Source organism: Papio anubis, chromosome 6, assembly GCF_008728515.1.
Source record: "Papio anubis isolate 15944 chromosome 6, Panubis1.0, whole genome shotgun sequence".
NCBI lineage: Eukaryota > Metazoa > Chordata > Mammalia > Primates > Cercopithecidae > Papio > Papio anubis.
Window position 1 is genome coordinate 154,681,877 of NC_044981.1, and position 11,178 is coordinate 154,693,054.

The 11,178-nt window shown below is 40.7% G+C and overlaps 1 protein-coding gene across 1 annotated transcript in view; it reads right to left on the reverse strand.

Annotated features, from left to right (window-relative positions):
* FOXO3 (forkhead box O3) overlaps positions 1-11,178 on the reverse strand; it is a 126,265-nt gene that overhangs the window by 44,081 nt on the left and 71,006 nt on the right.

Genomic DNA, 11,178 nt, shown 5'->3' on the forward strand with positions numbered 1-11,178 from the left:
GAACTATGAATGAATAGGATCCATTAACTTTTTAAGAAAACTCAACATAAAAGGGCAAGATCAAAGCAGTACAAAGTCAAGACACCCAGAAGGCATTACTATAATAAGCTGTATGATTAATGACCCAAATTTTCTATCTACTAATTGTACATAGGAAATTGTGAAGTATCAAAAACCTCAAACTGACTAAATGTCCTAAACAAGCTATATAACAAATGCTAAAATGTTCACACAAATGAAAACGATTCATTAAAAAACACTTTAAACATCAAGATAATGCACATGTATTTACATGAAATGCTCACATTTTTGTTAATGATGACGTAGATCTTTGTGAATTTATCTAATACGAGTATGTGCTTAGTAAAAGTTTAGTTCATCAACTCTGATCCAAACTGTATACTGCTGTTCAAGCATTCAGGGACCTGACGTTAGTAAACTACATGGGGGATCACATGGCTAACAAGTGGGTGTGGGATCCCCATTTCAATTCGGCCTATATGTACTGTTGCCTCAATTATGACAATTGAAAAATTCCACTGTCCAAGACTGTCCCTAAGGCTTACTGTGCCACAGTCCTCTTATTATCACACAATATCATCCCTACATTTCTTCTCCAATGAAAGCAGTTTCTCTGGGAGCACTGCCCCTCCTTCCTCCTCCTCACACCCATCACTTCCTCCAAATTCTGACTTGAAACTCACTACCTACAGCAAGACTGGCCCCACCCTGTTTGGATGACTGCTGTGGTCCTCTGCATCAGGGAGCAGGTGCTCCATATTTAAAAACAGAGCTGTCTTTTATGCGATGTTTTACTGTCTTGAACTAGTCTCTGTCTCACAGGTGTATGGTTTTCTGTTAGATTCTACCCCTCCAAGGAGACTGTAAAATCAAAGACCAAGGAGTGAGTTCTATGCTCTTTCTGAACCTCGCCGTAATTGATTCAGTTTGATGCACAGAGTATGGTGTTCGATAAATATTTAGAAAGTAAAATCTACAATGTTATGCTATAGGAACAGTCATTTCATTCAAGTTTTGTCTTCTTAATTGATATGTACTTTTAGGGAGAATTAGTCCACAATTTACTGAAATTAAATAGAAAAGGAAGATGGGTAAGTAGTTGCAGTATCTGGATTTTATTTATTTATTTTTGGCAGGGGGAGGTTTGGGCTAAGCTCAACCAGGAGCAAACCAAACCTGTTTGAGGCAGGGTCCACCTCCACTTGCTCCTTTCTGAAGCGCCACTGTCATTGCTGTCACCTTGGGTCACTGTACCCAGGCTTAAGCAGGGTTTTTCATCCCAGGGAATATGTTCTGAGGGCAAAGTACAGAAAGATGGTCTCATTGGCTTTCTCTCATTTCTGTCCAAAGTATTTGTGACCAACAAACTGAGCTTCTGACTTTAAATTTACAATGCCACACACTTTAGGTACTTGGAAATAAAAGCTTTCCCCAAAAGTCAAAAAAGCTAAATGCTTGGACAGTGTGGCAGCTAGTGGAGTTCTTGTTTCAGTGCCCAAAGAGGTCCAGGAAAGAGATTATGCTTTGCATATGAGAGGAAGCAGGATTTAGCCTCACCCACCCAGTGCCCTTCTCTCACCCAGTGGGAGGCAGGGCCAGAAACGAGAATGCTCTATTTTCAGGTCAGAGAAGCAAACTGGTGCCAGGTCTCCAGGCGTCTCCAGTGAAAAAGGACAGATCCTGAGGTTATCTTTCCTCTGGGTCCGTTAACCTGAAAAGTCTCCTGTTATAGGCCTGTTTGTCCAGAGGGAGCCCAGCCTCCCAAGGAAGGCCATCTAGATAGACAGAGCTGACACCGCAGCAGAAGAGGACTCGGGATGGCCTGTGGAATGAACACCCCGAACACCATCAGGCAGGACATGGTGCCACTTTTCTGACTGTAGATTTTATTAACAGAACTTCAGGAATAACTTTAGGATAAGAGAACTCACCATTCACTTTTCCAAAGAATCTGGACCTCTAACCTAAAAACAGTAAATCGTCTTAAAACAGCTCTACACCTCGTTGTGTTAGGTCCTATTGCTCTGTGTCCTATCTACACGATACGAACAGAAAACAAACTGCAAGGTAGAAAAGCAAAACTTCCACAATGCGATGCTTGCCCAAGTCGTCTGTTGTCCTCCAGGTGCCTTGAAAACCACTGGGGCAGTGGGAGAAGGCTGGGAATCACACCCCTCTTTTCCTGGAGTTACTTATTTTTTGACACCGCTTGAATGGAATCCTAAAATGTCAAAGCTGTAGGGGACCTTCAGCTTATCCACTAGCTCAAGCCCATAATTTTAGAAATGAAAACACTGGTGTCCAGAGAGCTAAAGTGCCTTGGACATAGAGACACACTGCTAGTTAAAGGCTGGGTCAGGACCCACACTTTCTACCTCTGATCCCAATGTGTTCTCTTTTCTCTGTATGGTTTTCAAACCTTGTATTTAGTAGCAGAATCCTTTTCCCAAAAGAAATCTTGGACAAACCTTATAGGCACAGCAAATGAAAAGTGGAAATGCTCTGGCTAAACGGTGACTCAAGGTCCAGGGCCCTGAGGCACCCCCTACCAAGAGTCGGTGGGGTTTCTTAGAACTGCATCTGAAAATGACTCCTCCACACGCACTTCTTCTTTATACTCTCCTGTCCCATTCATCTCAAAATGCCATAGGGATATATGCAGTAGAAACACGCAAGCATATAATGATAATACTGAAAATGAGAAAAACAGGGTAAAAAGTTACTCATATTCTAACTACCCTAACTTAACCATTTTTGACATTTTTATATTTTGTTTTCATTTTTTTAAGTATATTTATTTCACAAATTTGGAAACACAATTTTCTTTCCTGTTCTACTGAGCTAACATTGAATATATGTATTTTTAACACATTAAACTTTTTTAATACTCCTGAGGATTTCAAGATGTTCTTTTTGATAAATGGCTACCTTCTAAAATATGTCACAACATTTCAACATTTTATCAACTGAACGGAAAAAACTTTTTAAATGAGGATAGTATTAACTACAGGGAAAGAAAACCAAAAAGCTACTAGAGAGGAGACAGAATGGGGGAAGAGGCAAAGCCAGGTCATGACGAGAGGACGCACTGCTGACTCAGAGGCAGGGAGAAAACACCAGGGGAAAAGAAAGACACTAAGGAAATTCTTGGTGGAAATAAAGTCTTCCAGAATCATGACTCTAGAAAGTGAACTCTTTCTATCATTATCAGGAGTCTGATGTGTATAATAAACCTGTATAGGCTTAACTCATCTAATATTGCTTTTATATACACACCCATAAAACACACTCAGAGGCTAACCATACCTTTCTATTATTGAATCAGTTTTGCCCCCCAGTATTCCTGGGGAGAACCACAGGCTGAATTTTGACACTTAGCTGTAATAAGGTTAAGCAGGACTCTGGGACAAAGCCCTCTGTCTGGTTTCTAGGCTAGTTTCTGGCTTTGTGTTCTGTATTGTGTCACTGAACCCAGCAGCACCTCGAGAAACTGCCGATTCACATGTTCACAAAGAGCTCATCAAACTTAAACGTAATGCAATTTTTTCAAGTGGTGCTAAACTAGACAATTAAGGAAGACAAAAACAGGTAACAGAAAAATAGCCTCTCCATTTTCTATGTATTCTCTCAATACCTCAATTAATTTTATTTCTTTCACAGCTTTGAGGAAAACCTCATTAAGGGAAGATATAAAGTTGTGAACTAAAATAAAGGACAGGGGCAACATGGCTGCGCAATGCTCAGAAACTCCCTCCCTCTGCAGAAGTCTGCATCTCTCCCAGTCCATTCCTACATGTCAAAAAGATCTGCAGGTCCATTTACACAGCCTCCTTATTCAGAACAAGGGGATTTCAACACAGGTGCTTCAGTGGGACCGCCTGGGAGGATGCTGCAGAGCTGCCCAGGTGCCAGGGTCCTGTAACCTCAAATTCTTCCAGGGAATGCAAATCAGGCTGGATGGACACATAACATGAAGTGAGTCCTGCTCCAGAACACAGCTCTTGTGAGTGGCTGCCAGGCTGGGCGGTCTTTGCTTCCTGTGGTTTCTCATCTGGCATATGTCAAAGGAAGATCCCTTATTCTCCAATCCTCATCCTCACAAACTTCCAGAGCCCACCCTGGACACCTCCATCCCTATATAAAGGAGGAGGCCACTTCCCAGGATGCACAGTGGTGAAGTGGTGAAGGGCTGGTCTGGTCTAGTCACTGCCTTCCTGAGAATCTAGGATGCTAGCACATGAGTGCTGAAAAAACAGTCTCTGAGATGCTTGATGTCTTGCCTCATGCACTCCCCACTCCTACCCGGTTCCACTGGGCTCAACACAGGGTTTGTTCTATTCCAGAACGTTTAACCTGTAAGGATGCTAGGTTTAACCTTCCCCTCAGCTAAATGAGCTCTCTAGAGCATACAAAACAGTGATCTCCTGTTTAGAGATCTAGTGAATAAATACCAAAGAAGTGGACATCTGACATCTGTATTCTCGGAGAGATCAAACTAACACTTGATGTGTGCATACCGCACAAGCTCACTACCCCCAACATCTATGAACAACATCTATACACTAGGTAACACACAGACTGGGACCTGAGTACAAGGATCACTTCAATCTCCAGGGCTTCCTCCCCAGAAGCCGCGGGAGGCACAGAGGTGCTAGTCACATTTCAGAAGCAGCCCATGAACCCAGCCTCAGAACAATCTGTCTTCTCACTCCCCAGATGGAGGGCTTGCTTCCCTAGCTGGGGAGTGACAAGCTTAATCCCGCTTTGTGCGGGAAGACTGACAAGATTACCACACAGACAACGAATCCAGAGTAGAAACAGCTTTCTTTTTTTCTGAGAAGTCTTATCAAGGAAACCAGTTCTTATACACAAAAGCTTTGCTTTCTAAAAATCTTCCTCCAGTCATCGTAACCAACTCATCATCCATGACCCAGCCCAATCCCTCTGACAGAGGCAGTAGGTCAGCATGGTCCAGAAAACATGAATTCTGCTGTATCTAACTGCTTGTAATTCACACAGCCTTACTTACCACCATCCACCTCTACTAACCACAAGGGCTTCCCCCATTATGCAACTGTACGAGTGGCCAATAGTTTCGCCACCCCCGTGCAGTGCTATGACAGGATATGCCTCTCTAGCAGAAAGGCAAGGCACCTCCCAGCACCTCCTGCAGCTCAGCTCCTGACATGTCTAAAGACACTTCTTGTTATAAAATCATGACATGTTATTCTTTTTATTGTGATACATTTTAAACGAACAAAATTACACAGAATATAACAAATACCTGTGTACCCACTGCTCAACTTTAGCAAATCTTAGTATTGTGCCGTATTTGCTTCAAAAAATTTTTTTGTAAAGAAACAAAATATTCCACATACAGGTGAAATACCTTCGTATTCCCCCTCCTCATTCCATCTTTTTTCCACCTTTCTCAGAGGCAACCACTACCACTATCCTAAAGTTAGTACTTATTATTATTATTATTATTAGTTTTTGAGATAGAGTCCTGCTCTGTTGCCCAGACCAGAGTACAGTGGAGTGATCTCGGCTCACCGCAACCTCCCGGGTTCAAGAAATTCTCATGCCTCAGCTTCCCAAGTACCTACAGGCACCTGCCACCACACCTGGATAATTTTTGTATTTTCAGTAGAGATGAGGTTGTGCCATGTTGGCCAGACTGGTCTTGAACTCCTGGCCTCAAGTGATCTGCCTGCCTCAGCTTCCCAAAGTGCTGGGGCAGGTGTGAGCTACCATGCCTGCCATATTTATTATTTTATAACATTTTAAATTCTTATATGAATATGTACACACACACACAATGTATATATCAATACATTATATATAAAATACATACACAATGTATATCAATACATTATATATAAAATACATAATACTGCTTGCATATTTTAAAATTATATATAAAAGGTATACCATCCGTATTGTTATGTACTTGCATTTTTTGCTTAATTAAAAAAAACACTTATTCTTAAGTTTCAAATATATGCAGAAGTAGAAAGATTGTTATAATAAACCTACCACCATGTACTCATCATCCAGCCTCATGATCCATCTTATCTGTATTTAGATTCATATCTATCCCCTACCCACTCATCCCCCTCCTGACCCTCCAATCACTCTGAAACAAATCCCATACATGCAAAAAGTTTAAAGGTCTCATGCCTGTTGAGAGTTGGCTTTCTAAAAAGAAGCCAAGGCAGAAGGGGGAAGGAAGGACCCAAGTGCACAACCTCAAGCACCCTAGACATTATGGCTCAAATCATTAACAGATGGATCAAACAGGCAACGAGGAATGCCAGCTGTAGCCTGGCCCAGTAGTCTGAGTGTGAGCTGCTCCTTTCCCAGTGAATCTGCAGCTGGGAAGGAGGTCATCATCCCTGACCCTTTCCATCGCCCACTACCTTCAACCCCAGGTCAGATTTTTATCTCTGAATCCTTGCACCACCCAAGATAATATCCTCATCACACAGAAACTCCATCTTTACCCTCCTTTATATACTCAATACCTGAACTGCATCTCTTGATAAATTCACACACACAGGTCAGCAGTTGCTAATGCTTACCAAGTGCTTTCTTTATGCCAAGCATTTTTTTTTTCATGCCTCCTGTTGCAAATTAACTCATTTTACAGATGAGGAAACTGTGGCACAGTAGAGTTAAATAATTCCTCCAAGGCCAATAGCCAATAAATGAAACCACATATTAGACCCAGATGAACTGGCTCCAAGGCCCATATAATAACTCACAAGGCCTCCTTAACAAAAGGACCAGTTCCATGGAATATAAAGAAGCCACACACTCATTTGAGGTTTGGAGGCAATCAAAATTCTGCCAGCAAGTATGTGATATAAATCTGGGTAACTGAGCCAGACTGAAGGTTGTCTGTGGATTGTTCTGGGCAATTGGTTCTCAGCTTTTTACCTTTTTTTTTTTTTTTTAATTGACTTCTTTGCAAGAAAAGTAAAAAATAGTACAAAGGTAGACAAAAGCCATTCATTAGTCCAGTTTCTCCCCTCAACTTTACCCTCAACAGCCACTTATAACAGGGAACCAAAAAAGAGTAGATCATGCTCTTAATGCCTGAAAACACGTGACCTTCATCTTGAGAATGTGGTAGCGCCATGTCAAAGAGCTTCATTGTACTGCATGTACAAAAGGGAGCAGAATTATAATGACCTAAGTATTTGACCTTCATGTAGCCAATGCATCAAAGCTTGGCTCCCTAACAATTTTTTGTCATTTATAATAAAAACTGATTTTATGCAGGAAATGCCATTTTTCTTTCAAGGACAAAACCCAGAATTTTACTCAGCGGTTTTTTAAGTTGCATATATCTTAAGTGCTACGTTCTTGATAATAAACATAAAATCTTTTTTTTTTTTAAATCAGCAGATAAGACAAATCCTTCTCTTCTATTTGCCAATGTCACAAACACACAACACACACACACACACAGACACACTCATACCCACATTCCCTCTCTCTCTAGTGTACGAGTGAAATTTCTTATCCAAAGCAGGCTAAGGATTTTTCACTGTGATAACACTGTTTACTTGTAATTTATAAATGAGAATAAACACTACTGCCTCAACGTCTCATTTTATTTATCCAATCAGTATTTATGGAGCACTGAGTATCCAAGTACTATGCTCAATGCTAAAATATACCAGTCGACAAGATGCTCCTCAGTTTTGTGTATTTTGAATATTGAGAAGAATTTCCTCTTTTGCTTAAATTCCTGGCTTTTGAACCCTCAATTAAGAAGATATCTTCCAGCTGAACTTTTACTTGCTCATGGAAAAAAAAAAATTTACAAGTGGTGGCAACTGGGTAGACAAGACACAAGTAAAAACTGTAATATACTAACATACGATTTCGCAAGATTTTAAAAAGTTTTACAGAGCACACATAAACCATTTAAAGGTCCAGCTTCATTCTTGGTAAAGTGGAAATCTCTCCATATACCCTTCCAAAAGAAGGGGAAAAAATACTTAGGTGTCCACCAGGAAGTTGACGTTTTCTACACTGTACTTGGCTTCTCTACATTTATAAGGGTCAGGCAGGATGACCTGAAAAAACACCGCCGGTTGACACCGGCAGATCACTAGTTCAAACGGAGTGCCAGCCTTCTCTATTACCATGTGCTTCACTTGTCTTTGGTATGTCTCACTGTCTAAATATGGGAAGGGGGAGGGATTTCCGCAGGTCCCATCCTGACCCAGGTGCACGAAAAGGCATCTGTAGCCAGATTATAGTGCCTCAAATAATGCAATGCACAGTGGGTTAGGGGAGAGAGAGAAATTACTCAAGAATTATGTGAGATAAAACTAGTTTTAGAAAAGAGCATAGTTGCTATTATATGGTAAAGTATTACATTTTTGTATTAATTTTTTCAGACTGCTAAAATGCTACAGGCTTCGTGGGCAGTCTCTCAGATATGGAGAAACTGGCTGTTGACCTCTCCTGTTCCCCAGCTACACCTTAGTTATCCTCTGTCATGCTGTTGGTCATGGTCTGCTTCCAAAAATAAATTTAAGGCAGCTGGGACTACACTTTGCTAATCTCTGTAGTCCCCATAGCACCTAGCACCGTATCTAAAACAAACTCAGTGCTCACTAATATTTTTTATTTTTACTTAAATTAAGGGGGCTTTCCCTGGTGTGATACAATGTGAAGCACACAGCACTACCCAACTAAGAAGGCTGAATCTGAGTCTAATCAAGCCTCTAGAGTTAATTTCCAGTTTCAGGAAATTCAGGCGATAGAGGAACCAGATAATGACACCACAAGAAAACAGATATATCCAGAATGTGGGACATTCTGCAGGACAACTGACCCAGTTTCTGCAACAAGTCAATGGCATGGGAAAAAGGGGGGGGGGGGGCAGGGATAGAGCAGAGAATGGCCCTTGATTAAGAGACATAATATCCAAATGCCACATGTGAATCCTGATTCTAACAAAACCATAAAGAACATTTATTTTGTACAAGGGAGAAATTTTTAAAATTATACAGTGGGCATTAGGTGATATAACAAAATATGGTACCTACAGTTAGGTGTGCTAATGACCCTTGTCAGGTAAGCCCATGTCTGTGTTCTTCTGTACACACTGAAGTATTCAGAGGTGAAATATCTGAAGCCTGGGAATTGCTTTGAAGTCCTCAGAGAGGAAAGGGGGAAAAAATGTCAAGAGAAAAAAACAAAACAAAACAATGTGTTTTCAAAGATTACAGGATAATTGAGAAAGCAGAAAAAACCTGGACCAACACTAGCTTGTCTTCACGCAAATCCTCACCTCTTTTCCTCCCTCCATCTCCTAGAAAATAAAACCCAGAATTGCATATGGATTGCGGAGTAGGCAATTGTAGACCAGAGGTGGAAATGACCAAGTGCCTAAGTCAGGGCCCTAAACAGCAATACTCCATTTATCTGGAGGTGGCTTGGTAACCTAAATCATCCAGAACACAGACTAGCACCTTCCACACTGTGCTGGTCCAGATCACCACCATTTGGACTTACAGACTAAAGTCCAACATGCAGAGACAGTGTCTGTCTTGCTTGCCCCTATTTCCCCAGGCGCCCATCACATAAAACACACTCAAATGAGAGTAAATGTACTCACAACCCTAACTACCGCAGTCTTCTGAAAACCAGTTGATTTGGAAAATATTGATGGTTCATGATGATAAAGTAAGTTCCAGACTTAGTTTAAGAAAGCAGTATAATTTAATACATTTTAGAAAAACTACTATAAAATGTCTAAAATAAATAGACATTTATACATGTTAAACAAAAAGAAAAAATTCTCTATGGAATGAAAAGCAATAAAGGAAACGAAAGCCCAAGATTATTTTTTGCATTCTAATCAATTAATTAACAACCTTTTGGTAATGACTGGTTGAGAAGGAGTACAATGACCCTTGGTGGCAAAGAGAGAGAAAACAGGAAGAAAGGGCAGCAGAGTTTGAGAAGGTCTAATATAGTTTTTCCTTCTTCCCTTAAAAAGCTTTAAAAAAAATACTTAAAGCGAAACATGTTGCAAAGAGTTAGTTATAGAGAGAAGTGGTAAGACTTATGCATGAGTTGAGACAACTTAGAGAAAGGAAGTAGACTGGTAGAACTAAACGATCCAACAAGGACAGGCCTCCGCACAAGATCACAAGAAAATTAACATAAAAGGATAGGCAAAGCTTCCTTCTACTACTTCCTCCCACTCCAAAGCACAAAAGTTCAGGTGATCTCACTACATACAAACACCCAACAGCTCCCTCGAGCAGCCAGGTCTGCAATACTACCCTAGCCACCTCAAATGTTCAAATTCTCTTGAAAGTCTCACAGCCACAAATATGTACCTCAGGCACTGCCTCCTCACTCACCAGTCTAATGCAGTCTCTCTTTACCCACTTATCCCACTCTACTCCTACCCAACACCCTCTCTGTCCTCTCAAGATTGTTCCTTATTCCCCATTTTCACCATTCTGCCTTCTTCCCTTCTTTCTCTTCCAGCCTGCTCTTCCCTGTTTCTGCCTTCCTCGTACCCTCCTCTTCACACCTTTCTCACTCTTTGTTCCACAGTTGTCCCCAGTATTACTTGTGTCCTCTAAAACCTTCCTTATCCACCAGACCTTCCCCTTTCCATGCTATACCTAGAAGCCTGTTTCTCTGAAACCACTTGTGGTCCAGACAAAACCAGAGGAAACTATCTTCTCTCAGGAAGGGGCAACATAGAGTTTAGACCAATACAGTAGAAAAGAACTGGTCATGTTTAAAAACATTTTAAGACCTTCGAGGATGACCTGGAAGTAGTAAGAAGGTCCCCAAAGCTTCAAGTGGGTTTTTTCTATTTCAGGGCCAAAAGTACAGAATTTATATAACCAAGCAAATGTAGCTGAATCAATTTCAGAGTCAGTATTTCTAATCTTTTCATCACAGGTTCACCATTAAGGACACAGGAATTTATAGAGGAAAAAGATCTTTCACTGGCTTATTATCTAAATTCCTATCAGAGGTACTTAAAGACAAGTAATACTTTATTCATAAAAAACCAGAACAACACATAAAAAGTAGATACCTTTCTTATTTAATATCTCCTGTCAGAAAAAAAAACAAAGGTGCTAAAAAAAAGATTATAAAATAATT